At 60.2% G+C, this 17251-nt stretch overlaps 1 protein-coding gene and 1 pseudogene across 1 annotated transcript in view; one reads left to right on the top strand and one right to left on the bottom strand.

Annotated features, from left to right (window-relative positions):
- SERPINA12 (serpin family A member 12) overlaps positions 1 to 2782 on the bottom strand; it is a 21205-nt gene extending 18423 nt beyond the window's left edge. Inside the window, exon 1 of the mRNA XM_036425811.2 lies at positions 2761 to 2782. The gene's annotated coding sequence lies outside the window, so the exon portion shown is untranslated. The remainder of the gene's footprint in view (positions 1 to 2760) is intronic.
- Positions 2783 to 14013: 11231 nt separating this feature from the next.
- LOC118712255 lies at positions 14014 to 17006 on the top strand (annotated as a pseudogene).
- The last annotated feature ends 245 nt before the right edge of the window (positions 17007 to 17251 follow it).

A 17251-nucleotide genomic window follows, 5' to 3' on the forward strand; every position in this document is an offset into this window, starting at 1 on the left:
GCTGGTGTGAACGGAAGTTCAGAGACAGTCTGGACGTAGATGAGCGAGGGAAGATCAGTGACCCCGGAGTTTCAGATGGAGCAGAGCGTGGGAAACCGGGTGGGCAGGCTCAGGCGAGTGGGCAGGGCTGGGGAGGAGCCGCTGGGCTGGTCACAGGAGCTTCACGTTCTGGGGTGATGGCCCTCCTCCGTGGACACCACTTCCCAGAGGCCAGGGTGGCGGGGTTCAGGGGACACCCCCGGGGGCTCACCAGCCAGGTGGGCGGAGCCGCAGAGCCCCTGCCAGCCGGGCCGGAGCCGGGAGGAAACTGCTCGGTGCTCCGTCCAGGAGCGCTTTCTGGCGCAGACACCCACACGGTTTACAGCGAGGCCAGCAGGACCCCCAGACATTTTTCTGCCCCCACCCCCACCCCCCGCTGAGTTTCAGGAACAGGAACAGGCACTGATTATGGAAGTAGGAGCCTGCACTTTGGTCGTCTCGGCTTAGGGTCTGGAAGGTGGCAGGCAGCCTCCTTGCCTTCCAGAGCTTCAATACTGCCATCCCCTGGATGGCGGGGGGTGGGGATGGGGGGAGAGAGGTGACTTCGCCCCCTCCCCACTGGCTGCTGCTCCACAGCTCCTGCCCTGGACACAGGGCACCTGCCAGGTCTCAGCTGCCCCCTCTCAGCACTGGACCCCGAGTGCCCACAGCCTGGCCTTCCCCCCATCATCACAGGCCCTGCACCAACCCAAGCCTGCCAGCTGGATGGGAGCCAGGCCCAGATGCCTAGGCTGGTGTGTTTATTCCATCCATTGAAATAGCTGGGCGGCTGTTATTTCCCCACACACCAGAGCTCCCGAGTTGAGCAACTCTCGGTTTTTATTCTGGAGGGCGAGGGCGTGGGGACTGCCTCCAGACAAAATACGTAAACAAAACGAAGAAGGAAACACAGAGCCGACCTGTGGGCACCCGTGGGTGGGACTGCAGCTCTCACTCTCCCTCCGGCCCCTGCTCCTCCCGGACCCGGGGAACAGCTTCCTTCTGGTCCGGAAAGAACAGAGTAGACGGGGAGGCATGCCCCGTGCCGCCCGCTCCCAGCCAGCACGGGGGCCGCAGCAAACCGGAGCCGGAGCCGGAGCCAGGGCGAGCTCAAAACTCCCCTGCGCAGAAGGGGCTTGTCCCCCGGGGCTCCCCGTCCCACACCGTCCAGATGAGCTTAGCGATTGGGACTCGCCATCAGCACTGGGGGGGGGGGGGGGGCGGTGACAGCTGTGCTGTTAGAAGCGGCAGCCAGAGCAGACTGACAGACCAAGGCGGTGGGATGGGGATGAGGAGCGATAAACCAAAGAGCTCCCCCACCGACACGCACAGCCACGGCCACGGCCACGGCCACGGCCACGGCTGAGGGACACGCGCTCCGCAGCCTCTCCCCCCGAGAGACTGACGGCTGGAAGGTTTCTGTGTGTCTGACCTCACAAGCAGTGACCCTACGCGTTCCAGGAGCTTCAGACAGTTCCCGTCCCGGGAGCTGTGAGCCTTCTGCCAGCTGGAGCCGCTCACTGCTGGCCCTTTCCTGGCCCGAGGGACCTTCCCGGAGCGGACAGCACCTGGCGAATGACTGCCTCTGCCCGTGACGCCGGCCCTTCCTCGCGGAGACCAGCGTGAGCCCTGGGCTGGGGCCTCGGCGTGTCTGGCCCGCTGTTCTAGGCAGCCACATCGTTTTAGGAGGAGCTCACTCTAGACACAGTCATGGTCATTGCTGATCTTTAAAACACTTTCACTGACTTCAGAGAGGAAGGGAGAGAGACATAGAAACATCAGTGATGAGAGCATCGTGGATCGGCTGCCTCCCGCGGACCCACGACGGGGGATCCAGTCGCAGCCCGGGCCTGGGCCCTAACCGGGAATCAGCCGCCGAGCCCCGCCGGCCGGCGGTTGTTATTTTGTGAAGCGAGCGCCAGCTAGGTGATGGGAGCCTGCCTCCCTACCTCTGAGGAGGAGCGAACTAACCCTCCTGGCCTGTGGCACGCTGGTCCTCCCTCCTGGGAACCAGCACAGAACACATCACCGCCCCTCGAAGCTGGCCCTGGAGGCCTCTGCCTCCATTCCTGTAAGACGCGTTGCTATTGTGAGCCAGGCACCGGGCACTGGTCTGGCCGATGCTGCCGACCGCCCTGCGGCCTCCGGAGCCTCCCCAGGGCGCTCTCCTGAGAGGCAGCCTCCCGCCAGGCCAGCTCTGCCTGGGCCGTGCCCCTGCCCTCACACCATCCTGGGTCCAGGGGATCCGTGGGTTTGAAAGGGCTCGTGAGCATCACTTCAGGGCCATCTGTGCTCTGAAGGGGAAACTGAGTCCCAGAGGAGGAAGGAGCGACCTGAGCTCACAGCCAGCATGTTGCTAGATCGGAGTGGGAACTGAGGCAGCCAGCGATTCTGTGCAAGAGCCTGGACGAGCCCCCTTCCCAGCAGGAGTGACCCAGCCTCCATCGCGGGGAGCCACGCAGACAGGGGACGCTCCCAGACAGGGCTGGGGTGGCCACAACCGGGGGGAGGGGGCCAGGGGCAGACCTGATAGGAGGCCCCTTGTCTCCCAAGACAGGCCGTTGCCCACAGCCACCGAGACCGTCCCCTGAGAAGCACCGGAGGGGGTGCCGGGAGACCGGGCGCCCAGGAGGATGAGGGGGCTTGTCCCCAGTCTGGGCTCCCAGAACTCTGCAGGAGCCCGCGCTCTGGCCTTCCTGCGCCCGAGGCCCCGCGTGGCTCTCACAGGGAAGGCAGGCTCACCGTGCGTGCGTTCGGAGACGTCCTCGGAGTGGCCGATGGTCCGCCTGGCTCTCCTGCCTACACTGCCATGGCCTCCGGAGCCGCAGAGCGAGGCCAGCGCCAGCCGGGTGGGCAGGGAGGGAGCAGGAGCAGTGGCCACTTGCCTCCCGGGACTTGTCCTCCCCGGGCAGGGTGGCATTCAGACCACACCCGCTGGGCGGCGGCCTCCCTAATGAGGTCCATGCTTTTTTTTGCAATGACTGTTATTTCCCAATAATCACCTTAGCGCACCTGGGCCCTTCTGGGGAAGAGAACGCAAGAGGTGAATAGACAATGAAACACAAAGTCTCCTGAGGAGTAACAGCAATCAGAAGTTCACATCAGCCCTGGCTGCTGTGGCTCGGCATCAGGCTGAAGACTGTAGGGTCCTGGGTTCGATTCCAGGCAAGGGCACATACATACCTCTGTTGCAGGCTCCTCCCCAGCCCGGACCTTGGTCAGAGCAAGTGTGGGAGGCAGCCAGTCGATGTGTTTCTCTCTGTCTCTTATCCTCTCTCTTAAAATCAATGGGAAAATATTCTCTGGTGAGGATTAACAAAAAATTCACATCGAAGTTAAAAAAAAAAAAAAAGGCAAGCTGGTTTCTGATTGCATTTTTGTTGTTTTGAGTAGTGAGGCTATGGTTGACATGCGTGTCCCCCCCACCCCACCCCTTTTCTGTCTTCCTAGTTGTCTTAAAGGAAGAGGTATTACTTTAGAGCTTATTTTTAAAAGATCCTATTTAATAAAAGAGTAGCATACAAATTGACCATCACCCCAACACACAAGATGGATGCCCCCATGTGATCAAAGATGACTGCCCCATGTGGATACAAGATGGCCGCCAAAAGATGGCCAGCAGGGAGGGCAGTTGGAAAGGACCAGGCCTGCAAGGGAGAGCAGTTGGGGGTGATCAAGCTGCAGGGAAGGCAGTTAGGAGTGACCAGGCCCAGCAGAGGAAGGAAGTTGGGGGCAACCGGGCCTGCAGGGAAAGGCAGTTGAAGGGGACCCAGACCTGCAGGGAGAGCAGTTGGGTGGACCAGGCCTGCAGGGGAGGGCAGTTGGGGGGGGACCAGGCCTGCAGGGGAGGGCAATTGGGTGGACCAGGCCTGCAGGGGAGGGCAGTTAGGGGCAAACAGGCTGGCAGGGGAGTAGTTAGGCATCAATCAGGTTGGCAGCAGAGTGGTTAGGGGGTGATTAGGCTGGTAGGCAGAAGCAGTTAGGGGCAATCAGGAAGGCAAACAGGCAAGCAGTTGGGAGCCATTAGTCCTGGATTGTGAGAGGGATGTCTGACTGCCTGGTGGAATAGGGCCTAAATTGGTCATCCCTCGAGGGGTCCCAGATTGGAGAGGATGCAGGCTGGGCTAAGGGTTTTGAATTTTGTGCACCGGGCATCTGGTTGGAAATAAAATGGAGTTCTTTGCCTCGGGAGAGTCTGAGAGGAGCTTTCCAACCCCTGATCCTGGGATGGACGCTATGAACTCCTGGCCTCTGAGTCCCACTCTCTCTGACGGACTCTAAGGGGCAAAGTGCTAGCTCCCTGCCCACAAGTGACGGCACGTGGCAGCGACCACGGAACCGGAGCTGGCACAGCTGCTCCTTCCTCCGAGGCTGCTGTCAGCCCAGCAGGGCATCCCTCCTCGGCGATGGAGCCGCTGGCACAGGGAAGTCACCGGGGGAGAGGGAGGCTCAGCCGCACCCCACCTCACAGACCCACCAACCCGCCGTGGGGCCAGGGCCCAGCGCTGCCGGCATCGGGGAGCCACCGCAGGAGGCCGAGCTGCCACCTCCCCGCCCCCTGGGAGGCAGCTGTCGCCGGACGCACCTGGGCAGGTGCACCGAGTGGCCAGATGCAGGGAGACCTCGCAGCCGGACCCCTGTCACTGGGTGCCCCTGACAGGGGACAAGCCGAGGTGGTGGCAGCTGAGAGCCAGCCACAGACGCTGACCCAGAATCCTGCCTGCGCCCTGGTTTGGAGGGGAAAACCCTCCTGCTAATGACTGGGTGAGGCCGGAGCGTCTGCGGTCACACCCGTGGCCCGGCCCTGGCACCCTCAGTGGCAGGCACACTCCCAGGGGAGCTGTGCGGGAGGGCCGCATCCAGGGGAGGGGCTGCCACTGGGGGTGGGGGCCGAGGGGGCTGCCCTGGGGGGCCTGGGTGCAGACAGTGCCCGGAGCCCGGTGGGGGGGGGGTATGCAGAAGGTGCCTCAGGTGGGCTGGAGCCGCCACCCTAGAGTCTGGCCTCAGCTGGGGGCACCCTCAGTGGGGGCCAGTGGGGACAGCAGGAGCAGGTGATGGGAGGACCAGACTCAACCCAAGGCTGCCTGGCCACCTGGAGCGGGAGGGCCCGAGGCCCGTGGATGGGCTGGTGTCCGGGAGCTGGAGCGTGAAGGAGATTTTCCCGTCCGGGGACATTCCCAGGGCCGGGGCCGCCAGGGGAGAGGCCGGCCACCAGCTGTCCACATGCCTGCAGCGCGGCCCCGTGTGGGAGTGTGACGGGAGCTTCCAGTTTCACCCTGGCCTGTGGTTCTCCCAGGTGCGGGGCTGGGAGAGGCCCGGGAACACGGAAATGACTGTGCCGTGTCCTGACTCCAGAGCCAGGGTGGGCTGGGCGCGCAGGGAGTTCGCAGACACGGGTGCGTTTGCTGAAGGCGGGGGCAGAGCTGTCTCTGGGAGAGAAGGGTGTGCAAGAGGCACCTCGTCCCACTGAAGGCTGGGCGGCCTCCCAGGCGGGCACTCGGTCTGGGTTCTGAAGGGTGAGTAGGAGTTCTCTGGGTAAAAGGTGAGGGTGCAAGGAGCACCTGGTGGGAGCTTCAGAACATCTGCCTACTGAGCTGCTGCTGCACGGGCCGGGGCGAGGCTGGGTCCGGTGCTTGTGGGACCCGCTCCGAGGGCGGGTGAGCGTCCAGGGCTGAGAATATCTGATCCTGGGCAGCCGGTCCCCGGAAGCCCTGGCCCCTTGCTCTGCGGAATGCAGGGAACTTCCCAAGGCTGTGGTGTCGGAGACTCCGGCATCGGAGACCCCGGCATTGGAGAAATAGGAACACTGATCGCGGGAACAGACCAGAGGCCCCGGGACAACCCACCGAGAAGAGCCACCGGACGTGGCAAAGCCCCCTGCGGCCAGCGGGAAAGGCGGCCGGGCTCCGGTGTGCGGGAAGCACGGGGTCCCCTGGGGGAAGCGAGCCTTCACCCCCTCGCTCCACACACGACAGAGGGGACAACACAGCCCCACGTGGAAGGCATGAGAACGGACATAGGAAAGTGATGAGAGTCAATGATTTCTTTTGGCCTCAGAACTCACATGATCCAATCCATAAAGCTTCCGGAAGGAACCGTAGTAGAATGTCTCCATGGCCGTGAGAGAGGCGGAGACTTCGTAAGTCCTAACGGCAAAAAGTGGTAACCGAGCGTCAGTAAGAACGCCTGTCCACCCACGGCCCCTGGAGCGCCAGGGCCAGGCGCAGAGGCTGCCGGGCGGGCGCGTGCATGGGATGGCACCTGGCGGCCAACATTGCTGCCATGTCTCTCCTCCGAGAGCCGCCCGCGGGACCTCAGAGTGGGGTTCACTTTTCGCTGGCCCGGAACCCCCCCAGCATCATGCACGTCGAGAGGGTCACTTTTCCGTGCTCACTAAGAACACACGTGAAACTGCCAGGCCACCAGGCATGCCAGGCCGGGAGCCTCCACAGGTCTCAGGAGGTCCCTTTACTGAAGCAGCGGATGCCACCCTGTGGGGCACATTTACTCATTTTTAAAATCTGCCCTCGGTTACCATTGACAGTGCCCAGGCCCAGCTCAGCGTCGGGCTAGCTGCAGCCCACCGGTCCTGCCTGGGGGGTCCGCATGGCTGGGAGCCCCACCAGCCCGCAGTCACACACGCCCCCAAAGTCCCAAGAGCAGCCAGGACACTGGAAAGCTGGACAGCGACAGTCAGTGTTGGGGGTTAAATAAATACCCCAGGTCCCTGGCCCTGCAGTGGTCACACCCAGGCTGGCCGTGGCCCATGTTCGGAGGGGTGACCGGCAGCCCGCACCTGTCCTTCTCGCCCCACCTTACCGGGCCTGTGTCTGTCTCCCCTGGGCTGGCCCCCTGGTGAGGCTGCCCAAGTGACACGCCCCCACTGGCTGCTTCTTCCCCTCCCCCCGCTCTGTCCCTGTGAGTGGTGACTAGCTCCTCACAAGGGCACTGGTGTGACCGACTATTCCGCATTCTGCTCATACCGCCTCAGGGTTAGTTTCCACTGGAAGTTTGTACTCCTTAGTCCTGCCCCCTTTTCTGTCCCTCTCCCCACCCCTCCCCTTGGCAACCGTCAGTTTGTTCTCTATCGATGAGCTCATTTGTTCCCGTGTGTTCATTTATTTTGGCCTTTAGCCAGATTGAAGTGAAACCCTGGCATCTGTCTCTCTGCCTGGCTTCTTTCACTCAGCACAATGCCCTCTCAGTCCCTCTGTGTTGTCTGTCACAGACGCCAAGGTTTCCTCCTTTTTGTGGCTGACAATATTCCGTTGCACCTGTGTGCCACCTCTTCCTTATCCACGCATCCCCTGGTGCACACCTAGTATTTTCGCTGTTGTACATGAGGCTGCAGTGAACAGAAGGGCCAATTGTTGGTTTTGCTTTCTTTGGCTAGATACCCAGAAGCGGGATTTCGGGGTTCGATGGCAGTTCTATTTTTAGTTTCCTGAGGCACCTCCACCCTGCTGTCCGCAGCGGCTGTGCCAATCTGCATCCCCCCGCAGTGCATAAGGCTCCCTTTCTCCTCACCCTCGCCAACACCTGTTGTTTGTTGTTTTGGGACAGCCATCTCACAGGTGTGAGGTGTATCTTGCTGCAGTTTTTCATTTCCCCGATGGCAGGACGGCTGTCATTACAAAGGCTGCAGGCCCGTGGTGCGGGGCAAGTGGAACTCTCGAACACGGCTGGTGGGTGTGCAAGCTGGCACGCACACCCAGGAGTTCTGGACAGGATCCATGAAAACTAACCCTCTGCTTACCCTTTGCCCTATGCATTGTACCCCGGAATGTAGGCCCAGAAATGAGTGCCGGGGAGTTCACAAAAGAGAGCAGCTTTATGGGTCACCCCAAAGTGGAAATGACTCAATGCCCATTGACAGGAAATGAAGAAATAAAAAGGGTTTCAGCACCACCCCAGGTGGTAATTTCCACTTCCGAGGTGACCCCTCAGTTCTCTCTCAGAGGATGCCCAGTTAGGGCTCCTGACAGGCACCGGGGCCAGGGACCAGCAGTGTGAGGTTCTGTGGGGCCAAGTCACATTGGAGCCAATTAAACAGACTTCCCGAAATCAGGCAGAGGCGGGGTTAGCGAGAACACAGCTTTACTCCCCGAATCAGCTCCAGGTAGAGCACCATCGTGACTTCCACAGAAAACTAACATTTCTGAAGCAGCGCCAACGAGACCCGAGGTCACCTCAGAGAGGGTCCAGTGGGGATGCTGAAAGTCTCCCCACACAAAAGCCTAAGCCAGGGAGGAAGAGAAGAGAGAGCTGAGGCCTGCACAAGTTAGAGCGCATTCTTCAAGAGACAGAAAGTCACTGCAGCCAAGAGGGCGTTCCGAGCCACGGAGGAAAGGCAAACCATTCTATAACTGTTATCGGGAAATAAAAAAAGTAATTTTGAAAATAAAATGTTAAATCTTTACATTTAAAAAAATTAAAATATCGGGAGAGTGCCTTTTTACATTAGCGTCAGCAAGAGCTTCGTGCGCCTGAGACACGCCGAAGCCAGGAGGGTAACGGTGACTGAGAAGATGGGCCTTGTGACCTAACGTGTTACACTCAGCACAGACCAGCGAGGACCGTGACCAGCGGGAGCGAGTGTGCGTGACAGCGGCTCTTCCTCGCACGGAGCCTGCTCCCTGGCGATGCCCGCAGGGCCCTCGTGGCAGGCGAAGACGTGGGCAGCTGGCGGCCAGACTGGTGGCCTCTCCTCTCTGTCCTCACCTGCTCCTTCTCCGCCCTCGCCTCTGCGAACCAGGCCTGCTGGACACGGCGCTGCCAGGGCTGCTGTGACAGATGGTGCATTTCTCACCAGCGCGGTGAGCTGGTGCTGTTCGAGCCATCCTACAGCCGAGGAAACCGAGGGCCGATAGCCAGACCGACCCAGGAACCAGGAATCGGCCTCTGGGTCCCTCCGGTGCCGCGGGCAGCCCTGGAGGCCATTGCCGAATCAGGGCGCCGTCTCTGGACCGCGGCCTCGGAGCCCTGCCCGGTCTGGGGCAGCCCCACAGCCAGGCCCGGGGGAGGGGCAGGATGCTTGTGTGAGTGGGCACCTGGCCTTGGTTATCTCCCCTAAAGCATGTGGACACACGCACAAACACATGGACACACACACAAACACGCACACACGCACATGCACATGGGCACACACACGCTCCGTGGATGGGCCTCCCTGCCCCCTCCCGCCCCCTTGGTGGGTGAGCCTTCTTCCGCCTCCCAGGCCTTGCTGCTCCCAGCCTCCTGGCCCTTCTCCATCCGGGTCCTCCTGCAGCCCCAAGTGGGGTCCCCTGGTCTCCCTGCCCCACCAGCCTCATCTGCAGACTTGGAGGCTTCGGCCCAGAATCTGCTGGGCCAGCCCCTCCGCCTCCACCCTCTCCTGGTCTGCCTGTCCCACACCCAGCGCCAGGGCGTCTGGGAGTTCCCGCCTCAGCCCGACAAGCTGGGGCCTGCCTTCCTCCCCGCCCCGCCGCACGGTGCCAGCCTCATGCCAGCTCTGCCCATCCCTCCGCTTGGCTCAAGTCGAGCTCAGAGAGAAAGGGGGGGCACACAGCCCAGAATCAGGGTGACCCACTGCCTTCCCTCCCTGCTCCCACAGCCCCTGCTCCCGTAGCCGATGTCTGCGATGTCTTTGGCTGGAATCGTCCCCCAGACTCCTTCTGGGGCAAGAGAATAGGGGTGTCGGGGCCCTGGCCACACACACCGATGTCCATGGGCCCATGCCCACTGCCCTCCCTGAGCTCTGGTCTGGAGCACGGCCTGGGCCTGTGCTCTGGGGTCCCATTGGTGACCCACGATGCACCAGGTGACCAGGAAGCCGTCCCTCGCCCTGAGTCTCGGGTTCCCGCTGGCTCACCGGACGGGGCTGTGTTGGGCCTAAGGTGGCCCCGGAGGGCCAATCGCTCGGAAGCCGCGCTGTGAATGAGCTCCCCCTGAAGCCATCCTGGCCCACGTCTGTGCTGACTGCCCCTCGGGCCGGTGCGGCCGGGGCAGAGCGGAGGGACAGGAGCCGGGGGTCCAGCATGGGGAGGACAGCTGCAAGGTGTGACAAAGTCCCCAGTGTAGTGTGTGTTGGTCTCTGACTTCAGCCGTGCGCACACACGCACACGAGCACTGTGCCACGCTACCCTCCCAGTCTGCGGGAGGAACTGGCACAGCGTCCCTGACAGGTGAGGGCCGAGGCCGCACGGCGGGCAGCGCTGAGCCTGGTCGGCTATGGAGCGGCCGTGCCTCCTCGGGGGACCTGACTCCAGAGGAGGAGGCGGAGGCAGGGGCTGGCAGGGAGGGGACGGAGAGACGGACCGCTGGTGCGTGTCCAGAGCCTGCAGGAGCCCGGCTGTGCCCACGCGTGTTTCCAGACCGCCGCCCGGCTCTTCCGGTCCGGCGGGCCCCGGAGCCCCGGGGCAGGAGGCTGAGCCGAGGCAGTGCCACCTGCCTCCCTCCTCCTGTCCTCGGCCTGCCTCCTGCCAAAGCCGCTTCCCGCCTGTCCAGCGGCAGAGCATGGGCTGGCACTGACAGGTGTCCACGCTGGCCGGCAGCCAGCCCCCGCCCTCCTTCCTGCCCGCACGGGCCAGGGGAGGGACAGAGGCCTGGCCAGGGCCTCGGGCTGCCCAATGGGGAGGTGCTTCTAGCTCCCAGGAAATCCGGGAAGGCTTCCTGGAGTGGGTGGTGTCTGAGTGAAGTTTGAGGCCTCCCTGCTCCATTCCAGTGGCCCCAGCACAGTGGCAGCGGGACAAAGGGTGACCCTCCCAAGGCCGCAGGAAGCCGGGGGCGTACCCAGCTGCAAGGGGCCCAGGAACCCCCTCCCAGGTGGCACAGCCAGCCAGGGGGGCGCAGGCTCTCAGCTGCCTCCTGTCCCGCCTCCTCGCCGAGCCTCCCTGGGCTCCTCTGCACAACGTAACCCAGTCTCCCACCCACCTGGACCCTCAGCAGCAGAAGCACCTTCCAGGTGCCGCCCGCACAGGCTGGTGCGGGCCCATGTGACTTTGCAGGTCCTGCGGCCGGGCCGGCAGCTCAGGCTCTTCCCTTCAGGGGTGCGTTTTTAAATAATCACAGTGCGATCGGCGCTAAGTCTGTGTGGTGTGAGGATTAAAACCTACGCTCCACGCAGCCGCCCGCGGGTCAGCCTCGTGGCCGGTGGGGGAAGGGGGCCTCCATGGCCCTCCTCAGGGCCCAGCGCACCGTCCTGGCGGCCCCTCAGCTCTCACCGTGTCCGCGCCTCCACCTGTCCGCCTGTGAAATGGGCGCGGCCGTGCCCACTCTGCGCTGTGGAAAGGCTGGGAGGGCATGTGTGCCAGGCCCTGGCACGGGAGCTGCTCTAATGGTTTTTACTATCGTCCTCATCGCTGCTCGTCGCTCTAATTATTACTTTGTGATGACACCGGCGATGGGGATGGAGCCGCAGAGGCAGAGCATCTCCATGGAGGCAGCTCTGTTCCCCCCGCCCCGCCTCCCCGTCACAGCTGTCCCCTGCCTGGCACACACGTGGCCCGGATGTGCCAGCTGGGCAGGCGCTGCCTCGGGATCGTGGGCAGAACTGGGCCCAGGCCGCGGGCAGGCCCTCTGCTGCAGCTCAGCGGGCAGCGATGCCGGTGGGGTGGGAGAGCCATGCTCAGCACTCAGCCCGGGCCGGGACCCAGGTGGCCTGGCTGGTGGCTCTGAAGCTCCATCTGGGCCGGGCCGGGCCGGGCCGGGCCGGGCCGGGCTGGGAGATGTGTGTCCGTGTGGGTGCCAGTGAGGGCCGCAGGGCGCCGGGCGTTCTCGGGCGAGTAGGTCTGACCCCAGACGCTGGACCTGGGCCGGTGCAGCCTCCAGGGGCCTGAGGGACGTGGGAGGCCAAGGGCTTCTGAGGGGGCGGCGCTGGTGGCTGGAGACCACCAAGGGCCTGACGAGGACGGAGACGTGACCCTATGAGTCCCCAGCTCCCAGTGTGTGTGCATGCGTGTGCATGTGCGTGCATGTTCGTGTGTATGTGCGTGCACGCGCGCACGCATGTGTGTGTCCCTCCCTCCCTCGGCGCGGGCATCAGAGCAGGGGCGATGCTAACCCAGGCGGCACCTGTCGTGGCAGGAAGCACGGAGACCTGGCGTGCTTGACAGCTTGTGCCTCGGGCTCACCGGCTGTCTCCTCAGAGCCGGGCCAGCTCCCACCGCTCCTCCCCTGCAGGGACCCCGGCTCTCTGCTTAGCCTGCGCTAGCCTCACTCCATCATCCGCAGACACAGACTGTCCTGGCACTGGGACCCGCCAGGGGCATGGAGGACATGAGCCCCCTCCTCCTGCCGCTGGCCCTGGGCGGAGCCACTGCCCATCACTGCCCTGTGCTTCCACTTGCCTAGCTGCCCACTTCCTGTGTGTGAGCTGGTTGTTGCCTTTTGCACACACGATTGATTCTGCCCCCCCCACCCCCTTTCTTGGGAGCTTTGCCTTTCTCCCTGGGTTGAGTGGGTCCCCAGACCTGAGAAGAAAGCCCAGCGCTCAATCTGGCTGAGTCTGGCTGAGTCTGGCTGAGTCTGGCTGGGTCTGGCTGAGTCTGGCTGGGTCTGGCTGAGTCTGGCTGAGTCTGGCTGGGTCTGGCTGGCTGGGTCTGGCTGAGGTCTGGCTGGGTCTGCTGGTCGTGAGTCGCTGGTCTGAGTCTGGATCGAGTCTGGATCGTCTGTATCTGGCTGAGGTCCTGGCTGGGTCTGGCTGAGTCTGGTTGGATCTGGGTCTGGGCTGGGTCTGGCTGTATCTGGCTGAGTCTGGCTGGGTCTGGCTGGGTCTGGCTGGGTCTGGCTGAATCTGGTTGAGTCTGGCTGGGTCTGGCTGGGTCTGGCTGAGTCTGGCTGTGTCTGGCTGAGTCTGGTTGAGTCTGGCTGAGTCTGGCTGTGTCTGGCTGAGTCTGGCTGGATCTGGATGAATCTGGTTGAGTCTGGCTGGGTCTGGCTGAGTCTGGCTGAGTCTGGCTGGGTCTGGCTGAGTCTGGCTGTATCTGGCTGAGTCTGGCTGAGTCTGGCTGGGTCTGGCTGGGTCTGGCTGAGTCTGGCTGGGTCTGGCTGGGTCTGGCTGAGTCTGGCTGAGTCTGGCTGAGTCTGGCTGGGTCTGGCTGGGTCTGGCTGTATCTGGCTGAGTCTGGCTGGGTCTGGCTGGGTCTGGCTGGGTCTGGCTGAATCTGGTTGAGTCTGGCTGGGTCTGGCTGGGTCTGGCTGAGTCTGGCTGTGTCTGGCTGAGTCTGGTTGAGTCTGGCTGAGTCTGGCTGTGTCTGGCTGAGTTTGGCTGGATCTGGCTGAGTCTAGTTGAGTCTGGCTGGGTCTGGCTGGGTCTGGCTGAGTCTGGTGCAGCGCCTGCCAGTTCCGGGTGAAGGAGAGCAAGTGCAGAAGCTGGGAGCTGCCCTTCAGATGCTGTGGGACCGCAGCCAGGCGGTGAGGACCTGGGCCTCCCCAAGTCCCCAGGGGCCTCACAGCGTGTGAGCCCTGAGTCCCCCTAGATGGCTCAGGGGGCTGGTTCTGACACAGCCATTAGCCCAGGAGAGTCACTGATTTCCTAGGTCTCCCCATTGAGCCTGAGGGGCCTCACCTGTATTCTATTCTGTTCTTCCTCCTTCCTTCCTTCCTTCCCTCCCTCCCTCCCTCCTTCCTTCCTTCCTTCCTTCCTTCCTCCCTCCCTCCCTCCCTCCCTCCCTCCCTCCCTCCCTTCCTTTCTTCCTTCTCCTTCCTTCCTTCCTCCTCCTCCCTCCCTCCCTCCCTCCCTCCCTCCCTCCCTCCCTTCCTTCCTTCCTTCCTTCCTTCCTTCCTTCCTGCCTGAATTCTTCCTTTCTTTATCTCTCCTTTCATTCTTTTTTTCCTCATGTGCTCATTCAACAACACGATCCATACCTGGCATTAGGAATTCACAGTTCACAGAAGCATCAGAGTCCTGGTCCTCACACAGCTTGTTCTGTGGTGGTGGCTATAGTGGTGCTGGTGATGGTGGTAGTGATCGTGGTGATGGTGATGATAGTGGGGGTAATGATGATGATGGTAATGATGGTGACGGTGCTGGTGATGATAGTAGTAATGGTGGTGGTGGTAGTGGTGTTAATGGTGATGGTAATGGTAATGATGAAGGTAGTGGTGAAGGTATCGATAGTAATGATGATGGTGCTAGTGACGGTGGTAGTGGTGGTGATGGTAATGATGGTGCTGGTGCTGGTGGTAATGATGGTAGTAATGGTGGTGGTGGTGGTGGTAGTGGTAATGGTGATGATGATGGTAATGGTGAAGGTAGTGATGATGGTGGTGGTGGTGGTGATGGTGATGATAGTAGTGGTTATGGTGGTGATGGTGATAGTGGTGGTGGTAGTAATGGTGGTGATGGTGATGGTAATGGTGGTAATGGTAATAATGATAATGATGATGATGGTGGTGGTGATGGTGGTGGTAGTGCTGGTGATGATGATGGTAGTGTGGCGATGGTGATGGTAGTAGTGATGATGGTGATGGTGATAGTGGTGATGGTGGTGATGGTGATGGTGTCAGAGCAGAAATTATCCAAATCCTTATCTCAGTAAGTATTTAATTATAATTGTGATGTGGCTAACAGAAAAAGTTCTGTTACATTCCCTTTCTTCTCTTAACATTAAAGTGTATCTTAATCCTCAGAGCCGTCACCTCTGACCTGCTCTTGGTCATCCATCCCCGATGGGAATAAACGTTCCGAGGCACCAGGCAGCCTTTGGCAGGCAGCTGGGAGAGTCCGAGAGGGTCCGTGTGGGCAGGGATAGGCAATGGAATTCCCTCCCTTGGCCGGCCCTTCGCTCCCGTTCATTCATTCTTTTTAAATTTTTATTGATTTCAGAGAGAAGGGAAAGGAAGAGAGAGAGAAACATCCATGATGAGAGAGAATCATGGATTGTCTGTCTCCTGCATGCCCCGCCCCCCCACTCCCCTTTGCTGGGATGGAGCCCACAACATGGGCATGTGCCCTTGACCAGAATTAAACCCAGGACCCTTCAGTCCACAGGCCAACACTCTACCCACTGAGCCATCCATCTAGGGCCATTGACTCCTTCCTGACGGTCTCTGTGCCCGGCCCTGTGTTAGGCTGGCAAGGTCGGGTGCAGAGCTGGAAGGACCCCTCGGGTTGCCACTGGGCAGGCTCCCCATGGGAGAGCGCCACGGCTCCGATCCTCATGGCAGGAGCCAGTGAGGAAAGTGCCTGCGATGCCAACCAGCTCCAGTCCTGCTCTGCCCAGCCAGCTGCTGCTCTGGGTGATTGCCCCAGGCCCAGAAAGGGCGTGAGAAAACAAAGGCACGTAATTCCTCAGCTCCCTTTTCTGCGGGGGCAGCAGAGAGCCAGGGGTGCTATCCCAAGCACAAACTGCCCTTCTCACCCCAGGCCTCCGGCAGAGGTTTCAGGAGCACCAGTCAGGGTGGGAGATGCTGTGAGGATAAGAAGCGGTGGCGCGCCCTCTGCTGGTGAAATGGAAAACTGCAGGGACCAAGCCCCACACAGAGCCTGCTCCGCGAATAGGGGTGACTTCTCAAGGCGCATTTGGGGTCTCATTAAAGCTCAGATTCCAGGGACTCCGCTTCATCTCCACCCACAGCCTCTGCCACAACTCCAGCCTCGACCGCAGCAACCCCGGCCGCCGGGGCAGCTGGATAAAAAGCAGACCAGGAAGGCAGTGGGAGCTCTGTTGGCACATTCCAGGTCCAGGAAAAACGCGAATGGATTGCTTTTCAATGAGAACGAAAATTTCTTTTTAATGGCGGTATTGTGGAAAACCCCAAGTAAAGAACTGAGGGTCCTTGCCTCATGGTATTCGGTCAGATTTAGCAGATATCTGTTTATTTACTAAGGATGAACCCAATGTAACTCCTGAAAAGATGGAACATTTTTATAAGAAGCTTCTAAAAAAACATAGAATAAAAACCATTTCTCAGATCATCCCCCTCCGAACTTTAAAAACGAAGTAGAAAGCCTATGAGGCCAAGCTCTGCCTCCTGGGTAGTTTCAACTTGTTCCTTTCTGATGCAAGAATCCGACGGCTCTTACCCTCACGTCTCGGAAGACATTTCTATAAGAGAGAGAAAGTTCCAATACCTGTAAACCTTAAAGCCAAGAATCTTTCCAAAGAGATCAACTCATCAGTAGGTGGGGCGGTCTTAAACCTCTCTAAATGTGGTTCCTGCAGCACTGTCCGCGCTGGTCACACCGGAATGCAGTTCAGCACACCACCGAGAACATTGTTGCTGTCACGGAAAAGCTTTCACAGAGACTGCCAGAGAAGTGGGGGAGTGTGACAATCTTGTATGTGAAAACTGAGAGATCAGTTGCCCTTCCTATCTTTTCTTCATTTGTCAGCAGTTGGGATGAAGCTACAGGAGTGGACATTTCTAGTCTGAAGAAACAAGAAGCAAAGAAATTACAGAAACGAAAAGAACATAAAAAGAAACAAAAGGAAAAGAAAAGAAACAGGAAGCCTATGAAACAGGGCAGAAAGTCTACATCAGCCCTACCCACAGAGGAGACGGCCCCAAAACTTGTGGTTCTCCAGTGAAGGGCTCTGGGCCCCAGGAGAAAGATGCCTCAGCCTGAGAAGAAAGAGACCTGCAGAATAAAAGCCCAAAATAAAGTGCATGATGGATCTGAAGAAGAAATCCCATTCCTGGTCCCCACAGGAGAAAGTCCTGCCTAAGGAAAAGTGGAGGTGCAGAAACAGGCCACGGGAGAGAGGTCTCCAGTGAAGAGTCCGGGTTCCGACCTGCTTCGTGGGGAGGAGAGAAAGGCCTGTCTGGCTTGGGAGATGCCGAAAGCACCAGAGCCCAAGGCCCCAGGCAAAGGCCCGGGAAGAAGCCACGAGTCAAAGAGGAAGTGAAGAAGCAAAGAAACTCTCCTTTGGGGAAAAAAAGACCCCAAACAGATGCCCAAAAAGCCAGAGGCCACGTTCTTCACTACGGCTAATAAATCTGCACAAAAGGCTTCCCATACCCCCACACAATGGCGCCAGGAACCCCGAGTGCACCAGACAACCTGAAGTCAGCGACTCTTCCAGGAGGGAATGTCGGAGCTGCCTGGAAAGCTTTGGAAAAACACCCAGGTCCTGACCCCTGTCATAGCCTCTCCAGGAGTGAGACCTGACCTTAAAACCTTCCCAGTGACTCTGATGTATCGTGGGTGTAAAAACCAATAGTCTGAATCCATCTTTAAAAATTTTTTTTCATATAATAGAAATTACAGTGCTTTTATTAAAGTGTAACATTTGCTTCTGAGTAAACAAAC

This window comes from Pipistrellus kuhlii, unplaced genomic scaffold (genome assembly GCF_014108245.1).
Source record: "Pipistrellus kuhlii isolate mPipKuh1 unplaced genomic scaffold, mPipKuh1.p scaffold_m20_p_85, whole genome shotgun sequence".
In the NCBI taxonomy this organism is placed as follows: Eukaryota; Metazoa; Chordata; class Mammalia; order Chiroptera; family Vespertilionidae; genus Pipistrellus; species Pipistrellus kuhlii.